Genomic DNA, 21,029 nt, shown 5'->3' with positions numbered 1-21,029 from the left:
CAGAATCTCCCGGAGCCCCCTCCGGCCTCACTCAGGTGCAGCAGGTGAATGAAGAGAGGTGTATCCCTGCTCCCAGCACCTGGCCAGTGGGTCCGAGATAGGAACGGGGCTCAAATGACCAGTGAGGGGGCAGCCAATCCCAAAGTGGGTCCAGGCCTCTGGGGAGATAATACGTGGGACACTTTGTACTGCAAGTCAGAGAACCCAGTGTGCAGGGATTAAAGGGGTAACGGAGCAGGTGAGGAGCACGTGACTTAACAACACACCTACATCCAGTGGCAACTGAATGAGCCTGGAGCAACAGACAGCAATTTGGTGGAAGGAATGGCACCCTGGGACAAAGGTGAGTGCGGACGAGGGACACAGGGAGTGTGGCTAAGAGAGGCCCCCAACACCATGCTCACAGGTCCTGGGTAGAACACAGTGTCTAACACCACACTCCTATGTGGAGCCAACTTGATTCTACTAGCCCTGCTTCCTCACTTCTTTGTAATGGGAGGGGTTTGTGAATGCACCTGTCTCATGTGCCCACTGCTCGTTAGTGTTAAAAACTAGTGGTCCACAGGTCTGGGGCCAGGAGATCCTCTGGATTCCAATCTGAACTTTGCCAGCTACTTTCCAGTGTTGTGCCCCTGGGCAAATTTAACCTTTCTGATCCTTTGTTTTCTCATCTGCAAAATAGGGATAGCAATATCTACCTTGAGGTTGTTGTGAGGCATAAATGTGATGCACTGGGTGTCAAGTACCTAATACTGTGCCTGGAATATACTAGGTACTCAGTAAATAATATGATTAGTACCTTCATATATCCCCCTGCCCATTCTGAACACTTGTGAGAGTAGCAGAGTGCTTTGCTCATAGTAGGTGCTCAATATATATTTTTAAAGATCCGTATTTACATATATACAGACATGTGGATATACAGTCAACATACATGTGTAAGTGTTTACACACATACATATAGGCTGTAGGAGCTCAAAAACAGATTCTGAAGGCCAGAAGGGATTCTTTCATCCAATATGCTTTGGGGCAGAACCGGGCTGTCCAGAGAAAGAGGTGGAACTCTTTCTCTCTGACTCCAGTCTGGGACATATACTCAGCCTGGCTCACTGTTCCCTGAGAGTCTGGTGACCATCAGACCAGAGGGAGCAGAAGGAAAGTACCAGCTTCAGTACCTCACTGCTTTCTCCAGCCTTCCTTGGTGCCTACTTACTATCTCCAGGCTAAAGTTAGAGCAAGAAAGGCTGAGCAGGTGGGAGGCGGAGGAAGGTCATGTGACATTCAACACGGATGTAGTGGGGGAGGGAAGATTTTCCAAATGTCCCTGCTAGCATCCAGCCTAGCCACCTGGAGACAGCACCCACTCAGTATGTCCTGGGCCAACTGTGGCCAAGCCTCCGAAAGCCTCTTCTCTGCTCAGGCTCAGAGTGATGCTGCAGAGTGAAGCTTTCAGGGGAGAAGCCATTGATTTCTGATCTCTGAATCTGCTCATTAAGCAGCAGGGTGACTTGCATCTACTGCCATATTTGAGCAGAATTTGAACAATGAGAATTATCTTGCACTGAAGCCCTCACCTGGCATTGGTGACATCTCTGAAAGAATGCCAGGCTGGCTGCATACTCCCCACACTGACTGGCTGGGAGGGGGCCTGAGGCCAGAGTCAGGTGGTCATCTGCCTTCAGTCACAGTCCCCCAGACCCATGGGCTGCTCCTCCCTGCCCCTCAGCCAGTTCATAGGATGCTGATTTGCATGAGTCTCTCCATGTCTGTCCTTAGGTCTCTCTTTCATGCCTGTGTTCTGGGAGCTTAGGAGCCTTGGGAGGCCAGAACCTTGATCCTTTTTCCTGGTCTCTCTTATCTTACAATGTCCAGACTGAGGGAGCTCAGTCCAGGCCACTGGATGGGCCACAGCTTGGGTAGCAGAAGTGAGCAGAAGGACAAGCAATTACCTGGTGAATTCAGGCAAATAAACAATTTGTTGGCCTTCTGGATCCCCTGGTGTGCTGAATCCCTTTCATGTCTCTTTGGAGGTTGGTTTTTGTTTTTTTGTTTTTTTGTCCATTAACCTCAATTTCCAGCAACCTGAGAGTTCCCACTGCACCCCTCCCAGATGGTGGAGTCCCGCCAAAGGGACATTACTCTAGGACCCGGGGCAAAGGCTCAGTTGCCCTGGGCTCTGCCTCTGGTCTAAGGGACTAAGCTGACTGCTAAACAACCCAGAGGACTCCCTATTTTGATGCTCCTGTCACCCTTCCCAGCACCCACTGGGCCAACCTCCCTCCACTGTCCCCAAGGCCTATGGGTGGGGTTGGGGGTTGGTGGGTGGCTGGAGGAACCCTTTAGGGGCAGCTTTCCTAGCTGCTATAAATCAGCTTAGCTTTGCTGTTCTCTTCCCTCTTGCTTTACTTTTTGCCTGTGTTCTTTTAACCCTCTCTATGGGCAAAACACAGTCCCACGTGAGTGTGCCTAATTGAGGAATGTTAAGCCTTCCCATGCTGAGCTGGAAGTCAGCCTCTTTCAAAGCTGTCCACTGGGATGTACCCAGTGCAGGAGCTAAATATAGAAAGGGCTCCCTCCTCCCCCAGCCTCCCTCATCCTCTGTGGGCACGGGCACAGGCGAGAATCGATGCTACGCTTGGTGGCGACGGCAAGCTGCGTGACAGCCGCCCCTGCTTAGAGACCCTTATCTGCACCTGCTGCCGATTGGCTCTGATAGAGCCCTGACATACTGGGGACAGGAAGTCACCATGGCGACCTCACACAGTGGAGCAGGGAGGGGACAGGGGCTTGACTCTGTGGAGGTAGACTCAGGATGCACTTGGGCCACCACCCTCGGGGGCTCCCAGCTGGCCAAGCAGGGATCACGTCCCTCTGCCTTGGCCACTCCAGGCCACCTGCAGAGGGGGCAGCCCTGTCAGTGACGGAGGGGGAGACAGGCTGTGTTATTCACGCCGGAAGTCCATGGCATTCTCAGAGAGCTCTTCCCCGTACCTCCCCAGAACACTGAGAATGGATGAATCAGTCCCGGCTCATCAGAGCCTTTCATGCTAAACCAGCCCAAATGACTGATTTAGAAACTGCGTGGTCTTGTTCTTTGAGTGGATTTCTGAGGCACACTCCAGAGCAGGCCCAGGTCTTCATTATCTCCATGCACACCCTTTGATTAAGCATCTGTGACCACACAGCACTGTGTGCTGTACCCAAGGAGGCAACAGAGCAGGAGACACTGATGGGAGACACGCACCCAGAACACCCAGGCAGCAGGGAAATAATAAAAACAATATTGCTGTACCAGCACTCAGCTGATCACCACAGCCCTGTGAGGAACTGCTAGAATTCTAACTGAATATGAGAGTAGAGAGGCTCGGTGCTTTCACAAGGATCCCTGGTAAGGGGCAAAGTGGATGCACTCAAGTTTTCCAGCTCTGGTACCGGGTAAGGACATCTGGTGTTTACCAAACACTGGACCATGCGTCTGCAGCAACAGAACTCCCTGGGGGACAATCTTAAATGCAGATTTGTGGGTCTCGCTCTGACCTGGAGATTCTGCTTCCAGAGGTGGAGGCTGGTGTTGATCAGTCTTCAGGTGACTATGGCGTGCAGCCCTTCTGGGAGCCGCATATAAAACCATCAATGCTTCCTTCAGGAGCCTTGGTGAGCACATGGTCCAGTGAGTCTCAGCCCCAGCAGGGCATCAGAATCACCTGGGCAGTTTAAAGGAACAGTAATGCCTGGGCCCCACCCAGGCCCTTTCAAGTAGAATCCTTCATGCTGGGGCCTGGGCACGCCTGACCTTAGAAAGCTCCATGGGAGATTCTAATGTGCAGCTGGAACACTGGACCATGTGCCTGCAGCATCGGCCCCTGTATTTTACAGATGAGGACCCTGCAGCTCTGTGAGAGGGAGTGAGTTGGATGAGCTGTCAGCAGTCTCGTAACTACCTGGGTGGAGAACTAGGAGAACCCAATGTTTTGACTTTCATTTCAAAGCTCTCTCTACTTCTAAGCTCTGTGTCCTGGGGGCTGTGAGCCCCAGAGTAGCCACTGGAGTCCCATTCTCAAGGGTGGTGTAGGGTGGGAAGAGTATACTAATTTTCCTTTCCTAGACTCATTAGTTTGGAGAAAGAGCTATCAGGCTGTGAAAGAAGGTAGAGATAGACACATAGAACCTGATGCTTTAAAGTGCATGTGGTGTGCAGAGACCCTCAGTCTCTGGGGTCAGCATTTGTGACTATGAACACGCCCGAACATCTGCACCACCTCCTCTGCCTGGAAAACAGCACAGCGTCTTACCTGGCCACATCCAGCCCATGTTGTAAGGACCCACTGTCCATGTAAAGTTCCCCACTGTCCAGACCATTCCAGAAGAGGAGCTTCCATCCTTTCTGACCTCCTGCCATTTCGTATCAGCATCAATTATTTGGCAGTTGTCATTTACTTGTGATATGTGACACCTAGAATCACTATTTATTTTTCTAAATAAAATAAAATGTAACTCTTTTCCTGTCTTATCAAGCCAAATAAGCAACTTGATTTTTAAATTTTGCCCTAGGCTGGACCTGGTTCTCTCTCAGGACACTGCTTCTTTCACCTTGCTTTTCCTCTCTACCCTGGGCTCAGAGATATCCCCTCGATCCCAACTTTTGGGGTTGGGGGATCAGGTTGTGCTGATCATTCATTCTTTCCTTATTCCAGATCTCTCTGTGCACAAAGCGTCCACTCCTTAATCCAGTCTGACCACAGCCATCAAGATGGATCCAAAGAAAACTAGGGAAACAGCTGCCCACTGCTTCCCAAGCTTCCCATGCTCTCCTGACTTCCATATTCCAACATCTCCGAAGCCTTTCTCATCCCCACACACCACACCTTTCTTCCCTCTAAAGTCTTGCGTTCACTGTCTCTGCAGATTAAAACACCCACTCCCCTCTTCTGGCTAATATTTCCTGTCCTTCAGGATTGGTCCAGAATTTGCTCAGTGGGATGACATCTCTGTCCTCATTTCCCCCCTACTGTCCCCCAATCCTGGGCTCCTGTTCCCTCATGTTCAGCCAGCTGTCGCAGCACCTGCCACACTTCATGGGGCACAAGTGTGCAATAGAGATTGATGAACTGATCTCCATGAGAGAACAGACTTGTTGCTGGGGTGTGCTCAGGGAGTCCCAGATGTTGTCTTCAGATGCAGAAGAGTTAAAAGGCAATGTTTTCTTTATGTGTGTACAAAATAACAAAGGGGAAGACTCTCAGACCATATCCTATTGGTATTCACATCTTGTGTGTTGCCCTTGTGTGTGGGCTGGACTTGTTGACTTGCTTCTACCTATTATGGCAGAAATGACATGGCGTTCATCTTGGTGGCCTCTGTCTCTCAGATCAACTGCCCTTGTATCAGCTGTCAGCTGTCATGACAAGAGGTAGGCCACATGGTGAGGAATGGAGACCAACCCACAACCATGTGAGTCAAGCCTTTAAGTGACTGCAGCTCTGGCTGACATCCTGACTACAATCACGTGAGGGTTCTTAAGCCAGAGGCACCCAACTAAGCCATGTCTGGATTCTTAACCCACAGAAACTGTAAGATGATGAATGTTTGTCATTTTTAGGTAGCTAAGTTTTGGGGGAATTTTGTTATATAGCAATAAATAGCTGATTAATATTTGTCCTTTGTATTCCTCCTATGTGCACACATGCTGTGAGCATAGCACCTAATAGGGCTTAGAACAGGCCAGTGGACTGGAAAGGAAAGCTGTCTGGAGACTCTGTGCTAGGAAGCAGAGCCCTGATGAAGACAAGCTCAAATGCCAGCTCTTCTACCACCTTTTTAACCATTCTAATACTCACTGGATTCTGCCTCTCTGCAGTATCTCCAGAACACACTGCCTGTCTTAGTAGTTCATTGTCTTTCTACTTGAAATTCATTCATTCATTTACTCAATTAATATTTGTAGAGTACCTCCTAGGGACCAAGGACTATTCCCCACTGCAGAGGAGCCTGCAGCTCCCAATGCCGACATAATAGCTTTACTTGGATTGTTCCTTTTCCCTTGGTTTCCCTGAAAACACTCTGAGGGTTTTAAGAGTCACTCTCCTCCTTTCTCCCCTTGGATAGATCAAGATTTGACTGACATTTATTTAGCACCTATCATATGTCTGGAAAGCAGCTGGGCACTTTTCCATACATTAGCTTATTTAATCCTCACAAATGCTTGCTTGTGAGGCAAATATAATTCCCATTTACTAGTGAGTAAATCAAAGCTCAGAGAGGCAAAATAACTTGCTTCAGTTGCACAGTAAAAATAACAGCAAACCCTTTTGGAATGTTCTGAACAAACTCATTTAGTCCTCCTCCAGCCCAGACTGAGGCAAATAAATGTTAGGTAACTTGCCCAAGTTTACACTTGTAAGCTAGTAGGTGGCAGGGCCAGGAACAAAGCCTAGGGCTCTGACTTTAGAATTCTTATTCGTAACAACACTAAGGGTTGTAGCAGGACTAAAATTCAGAGTTAGGTCTTTGGACTGGAGTCCCCAGTCTGTCACCCCTGCTCAGAGATGCTCTTTCCCACCTCCTGCCCAGACCCCCTCCCTCCACCCAACTTCTCTCCCGTGTTCCAGTGATGTTCCAATTTGATGATGAATTCGCTTCTCTTGAGTATTTCCTTGACTTAATTCAACACTTTTTTTGTCTCAAAAATGAAGAAATCAGAACTCTTCTCCTATCATAGAAAGGTCACCCATTCCCTTCCCCAACTTTGTGGAGGTCTTGCTATTGGGGAGATGTGTGTGAAAGGGAGAAGGAGGGGGGCAGACAAGAAAGGAATAAATAAAACTAAAGCAGCAAGGAACTTCCTATCTCGGTGGCTAAGTTCTGTTTCAAAATGAGTCCAAAACTCTGGTCTCATGCCTTTTTTTTTTTTTTTTTAAAGACTGTGACAGTAGGAGAATAATGTGAGCTGGCAAGTAATAAACAGTTTCTATAGGCATCAGGTGGGAACTTAAAATTCAGAAGGCAGGCTCCTCAATTCTGAATTAACTTCCTTTCTTCCTGGGCATAAGAAGGTCTATGTTTCTCTCATCTTCTCCCTGGCCCCACACACACTCTTTCATGCAGTCAACATTCCTGCCCCACAATAGGTGTGATTGCATCCCATTATGTTGTCATGGCAATATCCATTGCCATCTGGGGGGTGGGGAGGTGGCAGTGGAAACAAATGAGTGGCCAATCAGGCTTTCCAGGAACGTCTCATCATGACACACTGCTCTCTGCCAACTGCCGGAGCTGAGCGGAATAAAGATGAGTGTGTGAGGACCCTATTGAGGGGGCACAATGATAGTACCCTGCCTAATCTCGGCCAAGGGATCGAGAGTCAGAGGGACATTTTGTCCATGTGAATGTCTCTTTGCTGAGTGACAGGTTATTGATCAGCATGAGATGGGAGAACCAAACAGCAAACGGTAACACAGAAAGCAAAAGGCCCTTCAAGGTGGTAATTGTTACGTGATACATATGAAGGATATATGGGAGTTAGTTCTTTTCGGTGCCGAGAAGGGCCAAAGATTATAGAACCTAGTGTCACCATGGTCATTGCTTCTTCCTTCCCCCCATTCCAGAAACAGAAAAGGAAAAGTCCTGTTGTCAAGACCTCCAAGGACAAGAACCAGTGAAGCCTGGTAACAAACACATTATGCTTTGAAGATCTGCCAGTTAACAGCTGTGTGGTCTCTCTCCGATTAACATCTCTCAGCCCTATTTTCACCTTTATGAGATGGGGATTATAATACCACATCCCTTGTAGGGCCATTGTGAGGATTGAATGAGCTAATGCAGGCCCACGTGCCCACCTCATGGTAAGAACTTCAGAGACATTAGCCATTACTATTCCAACTGATCACACACACTCAGTGCCACCAAGGATGATGCCACTGCAGTGTCTCCCTATCTCCCTACCTTAGGTTTCACGTTTTGGCGAGCAAATGCAGCAGGAATAAATTTTCAGTGGCCTGGGAGCCACAGCTATACCCTTTTGCCATAAGAAACTCCCAAACTCTCTCTCTCTCTTTCTCTTTCTCGCGCTGGGTGGGAGCAAGCCATTGCCTCCCCCTCAGAGGACCCAGTGGAGAGAAGGTTGACAGCTTGGCATTCTCTTTAGAATGGCTGTTGACTTCGCACTGCCATCCACAGAAGAGCTCCATAACCCCACCCGAGGGCACAGAATGGCCTTTCCTTAAAGGTGAAGCACAACATCATTCTCAAGTGCCTTTGCAAATGTACGTGAACAGTCTTTCAAGGCTCATAACAAGAAGTCTCCAGTTCACACTCCTGTCCCAATATCCAGTGCCTGACATTGAGCCCCTGGGGCTTTCTGATCAAGAGTGGGGAGGACAACCAGCCAGAGTGGGCAGCTGAGGTCACCTGGAGTAATTAATCCTAAAGTTTACTGGTGCCTGTTCTGCTGGGGAGCAGGAATCCAATTACCCACAGTGACAGCAGCTTAGTCCCTGGGGAGATACTCATCTGCAGGGCGGCCAACAACCTGTCCACCTGAAATCTTCCCGAGAAGCAACACCAACCTCCACCCCCTTCACTTTCTCCACACACCCTAGCCAGGCACAGACCTCAGCTAACCAGGACATTGCCCAGGCCACACTGCCTGGGTTGTGGTGCAAAGGAGTGAATTCTGGGAGATTGGACCAGGATAGCTTCTAGAGGTCTCCTAACAAGAACCCATTTCTCCTGTAGAACGAAGACCAGAACTGGTCATTTACCCAGGCCGAGCCAGACCTATATGATACATCAAAAGCAGAACAGAAAGAAAGGGAATGAGAGAATCCAAATGAGTTTATTTGTCCATTAAATAAATATGCAAAATTATGCAGATGTGGAAATGGGCATACAATTTTTAATCAATTGCTCTGGCATCATCGTGAATAGACCTATGGTTCTGGATGAGGGGACCGCTGAGAGATAATTCTGGCTCCCTTGCCATCAGCATCCCAAAGAATGTACATTAGGAAGCAGGGAGGTGGTCTATGCCAGATGACCTTTTTGCTCTTTTTATGTGGCCCTGACTCTAACTAAGATGGGTTCCTACTTCTAGAATTTCTTCCCTGGACAAGAGTGAAAAAGTGGCCAAGTCTTTTGCATGGCTACCACCAGGGAAAGGAATTTGACTTTTGTAATGCAAATTTACTTCCTGGCTTGAAAGTACATGATTAAAATGATATGTTTCAGTGTGGGAGCCAGACAGCAGATTTGGTATTAGAAGGCAGCAGCTGCTGCTTACACACAGGGGTGTCTGCAAGGTACACGGAGGAGTAGGTAAAAAAGTATTTGTTGGGGCCTGGAGACCCTAGGACTTGCTAATCAGAACGGACCATTCAGGTGCACTTATATAAACCTAAACACAACAAGGGTGTAGTATAACAAAAGCTGAGTACCTTCAAATTGGTCATTCATTCATTCAACAACATTTACTGAGTACCAAATCCATGTACCAGCTGCTGTATATAGTTATATAGCAGTGAACAACACAGACTTAGTGAAGACTGTTGACCAGGGCTCAAATTTGGACTACACCACTCAAGAATAATGTCATATTGGGCACGCTGCTTAATCTCTCTGTGCCCCAGTTTCCTCTAAAATAAGGATAATGCAAGTACATATTGCCACCTCTGCTTTCAGCCATGATAAAAAGAACTGGATTTACCTTTCTGTCTTAAACAACTAGAAAGTCATACAAAATATATGAAACAAATATTTTCAAACATTGGACAAAAGGCGATACAGGACTATGATCCTTGAGAGAGGTGAATCAAATGAGAGACCCCTACAATTTCTCTACCCTACTGCCTGCATCGGATTTCCAGGCTGCAGCACAGGGAAGGGGAGCCCAAACAGAGCCCAGAATTCTTGGAGTTCAAGACGACTGAGGCAGCTAGAGTGTGCAGGCACAATGCCAGAAACAGCTTTGGCTATCTGAAAGGGGATCCACTTAAAGAGCTTTGCCAAAATACTGATTTTCACATACAAGGAATGAAACTCCATAAGGCTGGAGAAAGAACCATCGCAAAGCACTAAGCCAAATGATTTCCAGAACTGGGAAGAGTTCATGTTCCCAGGTGAGAATGAACAGGTTTCATGATACAGTTGTGTGCTGCATAGCAATGTTTTGGCCAATGCCAGATGGCGTATATGATGGTGGTCTCATAAGATTATAAAAGAGATGAAAAATTCCTATCACCTAGTGACATAGTGACATCATAGTCATCTTAACACTGTAGTGCAATGCATTACTCACATGTTTGTGGTGATGCTGGTATAAACAAACCCACTGTGCTGCCAGTCCTATGAAAGCATAGCACATATAATTATGTACAGCACATAATACTTGATAATGATAATAAGTGACCATGTTACTGGTTTATGTATTTACCAGTTACTGTTATTTTACAGTGTCCTCCTATGTAGAAAAAAAAGAAAGTTAACTGTAAAACAGCCTCAAGGAGGTCCTTCAGAAGGTATTCATGAAGAAGGCATTGTTGTCATGGAGGAGGATGGCTCCATGCATGTTATTGCCCCAGATGACCTTCCAGTGGGACAAGATGTAGAGGTGGAAAACAGTAATATTGGTAATCCTAACCTGATGCAGGCCTAGGCTAATGTGTGTGTTTGTGTCTTAGTTTTTAAAAAAGTTTAAAAAGTAAAAAAACCCCAAAACCCCCTTTTTTAAAATAGAAAAACTTATATAGAGTAAGGATGTAAATAAATATTTTTTATAACTGTACAACGTATTTGTGTTTTAAGCTATTACTGGAAGAGTCAAAAAGTTACAAAAATTTAAAAGTTTCTAAAGTAAAAAAGTTACAGTCAGCTAAGTTTAATTTATTATTGAAGAAGAAACAATTTTGTAGTATAGCCTAAGTGTACAATGTTTATAAAGTCCATACTAGTGTACAGTAATGTCTCAGGCCTTCATATTCACTCACCCCTCACACAGCCTCACCCAGAGCAACTTCCAGTTCTGCAAGCATCATACCTGATAAGTGCCCTAATACTGGTATACCATTTTTTATTTTTATACTGTATTTTTACTGTACCTTTTCTATGTTTAGATACACAAACAATTACCATTGTGTTACAATTGCCTACAGTATTCTATACAGTAATATGCTGTACAGGTTTGTAGCCTAGAGGCAATAGGCTATACCATATAGCCTAGGTATGTAGTAGGTTATACCATCTAGGTTAGTGTAAGTACACTCTATCATGTCTGTCCAACTAAATTGCCCAACAATCCATTTCTCAGACTGTATCCCCATTGTTTAGTGATGCATGATTGTATACAAAGCAACAGGTAGGGTCCTCAGAAAGGCATCACATTCACAGTGAGGCTAAATTAGCCCTAAACAAAAGGCAGTGCCAGACTTACCCTAAGAGATCTTAAAGCAAGCCCTAAAATAATCAAACTGATTCCAATTAACTTAACTGTATACCAGAACAAAGTCCAACACTCTTTAAAGGAATACAAAAAGAAAAGAAATCAGTGGCTAAGGTAGTAAAATTAACTATGTCTGGCATCTAATAAAATAGGGCTGTGTGTATTGACTCATGCTTGTAATCCCAGCACTTTGGCTGAAATGGGAGGATCACTTGAGCCCAGGAGTTGGAGACCAACCTGGGCAACACAGGGGGATCTCATCTCTAAAATAAGCTGGGTGTAGTAGTGTGCACCTCTGATCCGAGCTACTCAGGAGGCTAAAGTGAGAGGACTGTTTAAGCCTGGGAGGTCAAGGCTGCAGCAAACCATGATAGTGCCACTGCACTCTACCCTGGGCAACAGAGCAAGACCCTGTCTCAAAACAAAAAACAAGAAACAAAAACAAACCCCACAAGGTACGCAAAAAAGAAAAAAGATAACTAATAAGCAGGAGAAAATCAATCATTAGAAAATGACTCAGAAATGCCAGAGATAATGGAATTAGCATACAAGAATGGTAAAACTACTATAGCCAATATACTATATGCTCATGAATTTACAGGAAAACATGAACATGGTAAGGATTAAAAAAGGAAGATAGAAAAGTGACCCCAATAAAACTTAAATAAAAGACAAAATACAATAACTGAAATAAAAATATAATAAATGAGATTAACAGATACATCAAAAGGATCAGTGAATTTGAAGAACAGAAATAGAAAATATTCAAAATAAAGCAAAGAGGGAAAAAAGATTGAAAAAAAAAACCCATAGCATTGGTGACCTGTAGGAAAGTAACAAGTCATCTAACATATATGTAACTGGGGTCCCCAAAAAGAAGAGAAACACAGAAGAAATATTTTAAAGAGATGGTCAAAAGCCTTCAGAATTTGGTGCAACCTATAAACTCACTGATCCAAGAAATGCATTGAATTCCCAGTAAACACAAACCATACCAAGGCACATTATAACCAAATTGCTGAAAACAAGTGATAAAATCTTAAAAGCAGCCAGTGGAAAAAGGACATTACACACAGAGGAAAGACAAAGTGGCAGACTCTTGTCATAAATTATGCAAACCAGAAGACAACAATGGCCTTAAGTACTGAAAAGGAAAAAAACCTACCAACCCAGAATTCTACATCAAGCAAAAATATCAATCAGAGATGAAAGCAGAATAAATACTTTTTCAGATCAAAGCTGAGATAAGTCATCACTAGCAGATTTGCCTGTAAGAAATTTTAAAGGAAGTTCTCCAGGAAAAAGGAAAATGATACTAGATATAAATCTGGATCTACACAAAGGAATAAAAAACACTGGGAATAGTAGATATGTGGGTAAATTGAAATAAATTTTGTACTCATTTTTGAAGTCTCTTTAAAAGTGTTAACTGTTTAGAACAAAAATTTTCACTGTATTGTTGGATTTATAAAATATAGAGGTAAAATATATGACAATTATATCACAAAGGACAAGAGGTACAAAATTGAATATATAAGTTTTTTATAGTATACATGAAGTGGTATATTATTAGAAGGCAGATTTTGATATGCTAAAATGTATATTTTAAATCATAGAGCAACCACTAAAAAAAAATACATATGGATAATAAGCCAGCAGTGGAGATAAAGTGAGATCATAAAAATATTCAGTTAATACAAAGTAAGGCAGAGAGGAAAACATAAACAAATTACATATGAGACAATCTGAAAATACAGCAAGATAGTAGACTTAAACTCAATCATATCAATAATTACATTAAGTATACCTAATCTAAAAACTTCAATTAAAAAGCAGAGATAATCACATTGGATTTTTTTTTTAAAAAGCAAGACCTAACTATGTGCTATCGGCAAGAAACACACTTTAAATATGAAGACACAAGTATGTTAAAAGGAAAAGAACAAAAAAAGATATACCAAGAAAAGACTGATCAAAACAAAACTGGAGGCCGGGCGCAGTGGCTCATGCCTGTAATCCCAGCACTTTGGGAGGCCGAGGTGGGCGGATCACGAGGTCAGGAGATCGAGACCATCCTGGCTAACATGATGAAACCCCATCTCTACTAAGAAATACAAAAAATTAGCTGGGCGTGGTTGTGGGCGCCTGTAGTCCCAGCTACTCGGGAGGCTGAGGCAGGAGAAGGGCGTGAACCCAGGAGGCGGAGCTTGCAGTGAGCTGAGATCACGCCACTGCACTCCAGCCTCGGCGACAAAGTGAGACTCTGCCTCAAAAAAAAAAACAAAAAAAACCTGGAGTGACTATATCAGACAAAGTAGCCTTTAGAACAAGGAATATTACCAGGGCTAACAGGGATTTTATAATGATAAAGGGATAAATTAAAAAAAAAAACAAAACCCTAAATGTATATGTATTTGTTGATAGACCTCAAAATACATGAAGCAAAAGTTGATATAAAGAAAGGAGAAATAGACAAAACCACACCTACAGTTGAAAATTTAAGCATTCTTGTCTCTGTAATTGATAGAAAAAGTAGACTAAAAATCAGGAGGGGTGTAAAAGACTTGAACAATCGCATCAACCTCCTCGATCTAACTGACATTACTAGAACACTCTAACCAACAACAGCACAATCCACATTGTCTTCAGGTGCATATAAATCACTGGCTAAGATAAGACCGTATTCTAGACTATAAAGTCTTAATATATTGTGATAAAATGAAATCATATAGCCTTTAATTTGACCATACTAGAATTAAACTAGAGATAAAAAATAAAAAGATATCTGGAAAATCCTCAAATATTAGAAGATTAAATAAGGCACTTCTTAAAAACCCATGAGTCAAATTTAAAAATCACAAGGGAAATTAGAAAATATTTTGAACTGAAAAAAATGACAATATACCAAAGTCAATGGTATATAGTAGCTAAAAGTGCTTAGAAATAAATTTATAGCATTAAATGTTTATACTGGAAAATAAACAAGTCTCAAATCAATGATCTAAGCTTCTACTTCTACCTTAAGAAACGAGGAAAAGAAGAAAACTAAATCTAAAGTATGCAGAAGGGAAAGAATAATGAGCAGAAGTCAATGAACAGAAAAGCAAAGAGAAATCCAATAAAACCAAAAGCTCTTTTCTAAAAAAGATGAATAAAATTTAAAAAATGCCAGACTAATCAAGAGAAAAGACAAGATCACCAATATAAGACATGAAAGACTGAACATCACTACAGCTTTCACACACATCAAAAAGATAATAAGAGAATATTATAAACAACTTCATGCCAGTAAGTGTGAAAATTTAGACAAATTGGAGAAATTATTTGAAAGACACCAGCTACCAAACTACCAACACTCACTCAAGAAGAAATAGATAACTGGAATAGCCCTATATCTATTAAATAAATTGTATTTCTAGTTAAATCTTTCCACAAATAAAATTTCAGGTACAGATGGCTTCACTGATAAATTCTACTAAACATTTAGGGAAGAAATAATACTAATTCTACATAAATTCTTCAGTGTAATTGATCATACAATAGACTAAAAAAGAAAGCCCATATGATCACCTCAAAAGATGTATAAAAAGCTTTTAACAAAATATGATACCTATTTATGACTGAAAAAAATCCTACAGCTAACATCAGACTTAACAGTGAAGACTCGATATTTATTTTCTCCCTTGGACTGATAACAAGGCAAGAATGCCTGCTTTGATCATTTCTATTTACCATTTCATTCAGCATTGTATTGAAAATCCTAGCTGGTACAATAAGGCAAGAAAAAAATTAAAAAGGATACAAACTGGAAATAAGTAAAACTGCAGGCTCCATGCTCATCCGTGTAAAAGTACCCCACTTCCTAGGGAAGGCATAATGACTGAATTACAAGGACTGAACTGCAAGTATGTGGAGTGCTTAGAATAGTCCCTGGCACCTCAAAAGTCCTCAGTAAATGCTCACTATTATTGTTAATTCAAATGATTACAGAACGGAACTGAGATCATATAATGGGGATCTATCCATTGATGCAGGTGGTTGTGAGAAAAATGCCTACTTGCCTCCGAAGCACCAGACGCTCATGCCCATGTGGGAATGGGGGAGGGCCATTGGAAGACAGGGGGAAAAATGAGCCCTTACATTGGTACTTCTCTATCAAAGGCCATTAGGACTCCAAATCTCATATAATCCTTTAATGACCATGGGAAGGGACGGGGCAGGTAGAATTATCTTCATCCTAAGGATGGGGGAACTGAGGTAAAGAGCCATAGACCCGTGCAATACCAGGACTAGTCCTGAGGTCTCCATCCCAGACCACTGCACCTTCCACTACACCATTCTTCCTTTCCACAGGACAGGTCTCAAAACAGGGTGCTTCCCTGCTTCTGCAGACGGAATTGAATAGGCACATTTATGAGAAGGATGGTCCAGAACACAAGTGCATCTTGATAAACAATGGAAGTCTATGAGGCACTGGGAATCCAGGATCCTGGGGATTTGCCTCTTTGCTTTTGTGAGGTTGTCCTACCCTGCATATTTGGCCGAGGTTCACACAATGAGGCTCCTAGAAGACTAAAACTGAAAATACCCAAATCCAATTGTGGCACATAATAAGTGCTCAGTAAATGTTTACTTAGAAACTCTAATCTGACTGGAGCCCAGGGAAGATGCAAGTGGCTTAGATTTAATGAAATAAGTGTGCGCAAGAAAACCACTTTGTAAACTGTAAAACAATGTACAAACACTGACGTCAATGCTAGCAGTTGTGTGAAAAGACAATGAGATCTAAAAAGGAAGACCTGAGCAAACTGTCTTTTGGGTGAGTGTAGGAGCAGAGCTCGGAAGAGACCTGGAAACTTGAAAAATAGAGTTTACAAAGCATGTAGTAAATGAATTGATAGGCATAGGGCTTGGGGAGAGAAGCAGGCTTCTCTAGCATCTCTTAAGGACTTTTCAGTACCGTGCTACGTGCTAGAGAGACAGAGATGAAAAGACACAGTCCCACCACTAACCAGCTCATAGCCTTGTGGGGAGCAACAGGCACATAGAGACCCTCCATAGCTATAGTGAGTGCTGGGATGGTGGTAAGTCCATGGTGCTTTGGGGGCACAGAGGATTTGGGGAAGGGGAGAGGGGAGTTGCTAGTAAGACCAGAAAAGAGTGGTGATAGAAAGCAGTTTTAATATGAAACTGAGGGGCTGAATGGAGCCCAAATAAAAAACAAAAACAGCTTAATTTCCTTTGCTGCCCAAAGGAAGTATAGGAAGTACTTTTCCAGGCTGGAGGCAGGGAATGATGAACCAGGAAGTACAACTAGGGATGATGAAGCAGGCTTTTGAGTCATGAGATTATTTTTCTGTGCATGGGTTATACCCTCAAGATTTTGCCACCTAATGAATGTTAAAATGATTTTTACATCTTAAATGACTGTGTGTAGAAGCCCCTGTAGAGGGGAGGCAGCTGAGGAAGGGTGAAGAGGGGAGCTGTCCAAGTGATGGCAGAAGAAAGATGACAAAATCACATGAGAGGACCTGGTGCTGAGCTGTGCTAGCCCCAGAGCCTGAGCTCAGGGCATCATTTCACCCCCGGGGTGCCTTCATTCATTAATTCATTCAGCAAAAATGTCCTGAGTACCTACTATGTGCCAAGCACTGTTCTAGATGCAGGGAATGGAGCAGTAAACAAGGGAGAATCCTTGCCCTCAATATACTGGCATTCTAGATTGGGGAGACAGACAGTAAACAAGTGTACAAGTAAATGAACAAGATAAATATAGGTAACGATAGGTGCTATGAATGAAGTAAGAGAGGGTAATGGGACCAAATGGAGGCTGATGGTGGGCACACAGCTGAGGTGGGTGGCAACTCTAGGTATGGGGTTCAGGGAAGGCCTCTCCAAGGGTGTGACCTTTGCCTGGGACCTGAATGATAAGAGCAAGCCCTATGATGATGTGGAGGAAGCAGAAGAAACAGCTGGTTCCACAGTCCTGAGGCAAATTCAAGGACTGTAAAGAAGGCCAGAGGAGATAAAGCCCTGAGGGCAAGGGGGCATGGTATGAGATGGGTTAGGAGAGGAGGCAGGGTCTCATCGGATAAGGCCTGGAAGGCCCTGGGATTTTATTCTAAGTACCTCAATTTGTCCCTTACCAAAGTGGTCCCTAATTCAGATTGAATGATGTCCCCGAAGCAGGCTGGGCAAATTTACACATGAACAAATACAAAAATCTCACAACAAAGTTCTTTCAGTCAAACCCGTGCTGGAGTCCCCTCAGCAACACTCTTACCACAGGATAACCTCACCTAAAGCTGGAACCCAGTCCCTCCTGAGATGGCATCTTGGGACTGTTAGGATTCAAACCGATTTGAAACAGGTGCCACGCATTTCTCCAGGCTCTAAGCAGCATCTGAATGAATGACACTGCCCTTGAAGGGGCCAGCCTGGATGGAGGGAGATGGGGAATGTTTCAAGGTTCTCATTAGGAGCTCAGGTTGCTGCTATAACATCTCCCTCTCATCTCTACTTCTTACTCCTCCTTAGGAACAGGGAATGAAGGACAGCTTTGCCCCCAGGCCACTGGACCAATGACCACCTGATGCCCTAGGGAACGTAAGGGAGTGGGAGAGAACCCCACCTGGCCCCTCCAGCTGGTAGACAAAACGGAGGCCTCCAGTTCCTGCCAATGTTCCATCTGGGGAAGGTCATGCAGACCCTGCACTCACAATCAACTGGGCAGAAGCGAACCCTTGGGGAGGGCAGGGCATGCAGCTGCGTAGGCGCCATCTGCACGTGAGTCCTGACCTGGGGGAGGAGAGGTCGTCTTCCTACAGCCCGACCTCACACATTCCTTCAGCATCTCTGGGAAATAATCACACTCCCCGCACTGAAGAAACACAGTCAACAGATTCTGGTTTCCTAGATACGCCAGTGGCTTCTAAAAATAGCCAGGCAATGACAAAGCAAATTGGCATATGGACTGCAAATAATTCCAGTACCAGCTTGCTTGGCAGCACTCAAGCCTCCCAGTGCTGGGTGCTTCCTCCTCTTCCCTCCCGTTTCTGAAACAGCCTCTTGTTGCTGAAAACCCCAGGCCAAATGTGAGCGAAGGGGCAGCTGCAGCCCCTGTGGGGGTCCAGCTCAGGGCTGGTGCACTCTGTTGGGCTGAAGCCACTCCAGGCTCCTCCTACTTCCCTCCTCATCCACTCCACATGCTCTGCGGCTCCCTACTCACGCTGAAGGTCCACTGCCAGTCAAGCCACCGGTAGCTCTGTGTGTGCCCCAACACTCCCAAGCAACCAACCTCTTCCTTTGTGTAACCAAGACGGGGCTGCCTTGACCTTCTCACTCCAGGACTCCTCTTCTGGGGATAGGCCACTGTCCACGGTACCTCTTACTTTGACTCAATCCGTCCCCTGGCCCCAGCAGGGAGTCTTTGCAAAGTATCCTCTTTATCTGCGTTTCTTCATTCTCTAAACCCTGTGTATGGTTGTGTGCAATGTGCCAGGCTTTGTGGCGGGCAGCATACCCAGCAGTGGGAATTCCAGGAGGAAGAAGACAGGTCTGTGGCTGGAAAGAGTAAGGAAAACTAACATGGTTGAACTCCTACACTTAGCCAGCCACTCTGCTAAGTGAGCCTCACAAGTTGTCTCATTTATTTCTCATTCAATCTCTATAGTGCCCTATGATGTAGAGATTCTTATTGTCTTCTTAACTCTGTAAACCAACTGAGGAAAGCAGCTCTGAGGAGTTGAGTAACTTGTGCAAGGCTACAGCTGAAAAATGTGTAGCTGGAATTTGCTTTTACAGCCGTACAGCATAAGGGCCCTCCGATCTCTTCCATGAAACCAGAGCAGCTCCCTCAAGCAGCTTATTCTTCAATGGAGCTTGGGTCAGGGACAGGTGGTTAACAGACCCCATCTCAGAGAATACAAGAGTCTTTTGGAAGGACCATTTACAGAGATAGAGGCAGGATTATGGGGACCAGCAAGAGATGCTGAGGCCCCCAGGGACTAGCAATGGCAGGAACCTGTGTCTACCCCAGGCCTGAAAGGGCAGGGGAGGGAGTAGGGATGAGGGGCTGCCCAGGAGCAGCGCCAACCATGAGGAAGTGGGGAGAAAATACCTCATGCCTCTCTCTTCCCACCTTTAGGTCTCCCACAGGCTGAACTCAACTGGATGCCAGGCACAAGGGAGGACTGGGGATGCAGTACAAGTCTGCCAACTGTTCCAAGTAATGTTTTATCTTTGCAGTGTCACCAACCACCTGATTTCTCCCAGGCCTCTGTTAGGAGGAATCACTATGTATTTTCATGGTTAATTTTTTTCATTGCATGAAAAAAAAGCTGAAAGGGGTACCCTGGCCTTGCCTTTTCTAAAACTGTTAGGAAGATCAACAGGATAAACCAGGGGTCTGAGCTCCTGGGGAGATAATGTGGATGCCTAAATATTAGGTATCCCAGTGGTAGGGATAACAAGAAAATGCTTATGGGTAAGCAATGATTTAAAAAATTTTAAAGCTACTGCAACAGCCACGGTGTTCTCTTCTCAAGGCAGCTAAAAAACTCACTCTGCAGACGTTTCTGTCTCCAACTATTTGTTGCCTTGAAGCCTAAGAATGCTTCCAGGCAGCCCTAATTTGTCCAAGACGAACACAAGAGAGGCGATGCCATTATGAACCCATGGCCACAGGCAGCATCTTTAATTCATGAGCAGGGCGGCATTGGCAGGAGAAAAGGAAGGGAGACATTAAGAGGAACTGCCTTGAGGCTCTGCCTTGGACTCAAGGTAAAACTGAGATTTTAGCCCATTCCAGCACAGCTAAGTGGTTTTCAATTTGTGTTTGAGGAAGGGTGATACAGCTGCGGTCAGGACAGGAGGGGTTCTTCCCACACACCAGACCACCAGGTGCTAAGAGCACTGTGAAAGATCCACCAGCAGTTATTCCTGTACTTTTATTCATTCATTCAACAAATGTTTACGGAGTACAGTACAGCATTTAAGAGTGAGCTCTTCTGAGTCAGAAAGTCTAGGTTCAAATCTTGCTCCTTACTAGCTGTGTGACTTCAGGAAAGTTTGCTTATCCTCTCTGTGCCTGTTTCCTCTCTTTTAAGTGGGGATAATATTAACAGCATTTATATCATAGGTTGTTAGGAAGATTAATTCAGTTAATACATGTAAGGGCTCTGAACAGTACCCGGCATATAGGAAGCATGGTGGAACCTTGCTAGATACACTTTGGCTATGCAGTGAGATTTGGATTTGAGTTCTGCATCTAGCAGTTAGCAGCTGTGTGATTTCAGGCAAGTTACTTGACCTTTCTGAGCTAGAGTTGCCTCATCTGTAGGAGAATAAGTCTCTGTTTTATATGGTAGTTGTAAGAATTCAATGAGATGGCAATGTATAGTATTCAATAAATATTGACTGTCTCTTCTGTTTTGATAATGGCCCTGCCTTAAGGCTAATGTCTGGGGATAAACCAGGCACACACATTCAGATCTGATCATCCCTGCAGGCTTTGAATGACTACTGGAACACCAGTGAGGAGGCCTGGTTCTACCCTGTCCTCATTAGCTGTGTGACCATGTGCAAATTGCCTGACCTC

General features: G+C 44.5%; 1 protein-coding gene and 1 long non-coding RNA gene across 6 annotated transcripts in view; one reads left to right on the top strand and one right to left on the bottom strand.

Annotated features, from left to right (window-relative positions):
- Positions 1-21,029, bottom strand: part of KCND3 (potassium voltage-gated channel subfamily D member 3) — a 218,708-nt gene that overhangs the window by 131,370 nt on the left and 66,309 nt on the right. The gene's annotated exons all lie outside the window — the stretch shown is intronic.
- On the top strand, positions 7,219-8,012 carry LOC134810629 (uncharacterized). The gene is made up of 3 exons (XR_010159107.1): positions 7,219-7,477; positions 7,605-7,841; positions 7,947-8,012. It is a non-coding gene; the product is annotated as an uncharacterized LOC134810629 (long non-coding RNA).

The sequence above is a fragment of the Pan troglodytes genome, chromosome 1 (assembly GCF_028858775.2).
Source record: "Pan troglodytes isolate AG18354 chromosome 1, NHGRI_mPanTro3-v2.0_pri, whole genome shotgun sequence".
Classification (NCBI taxonomy): domain Eukaryota; kingdom Metazoa; phylum Chordata; class Mammalia; order Primates; family Hominidae; genus Pan; species Pan troglodytes.
Note: the sequence above shows the minus strand (reverse complement) of the source record. Positions and strands in the feature narration are given on the sequence as shown.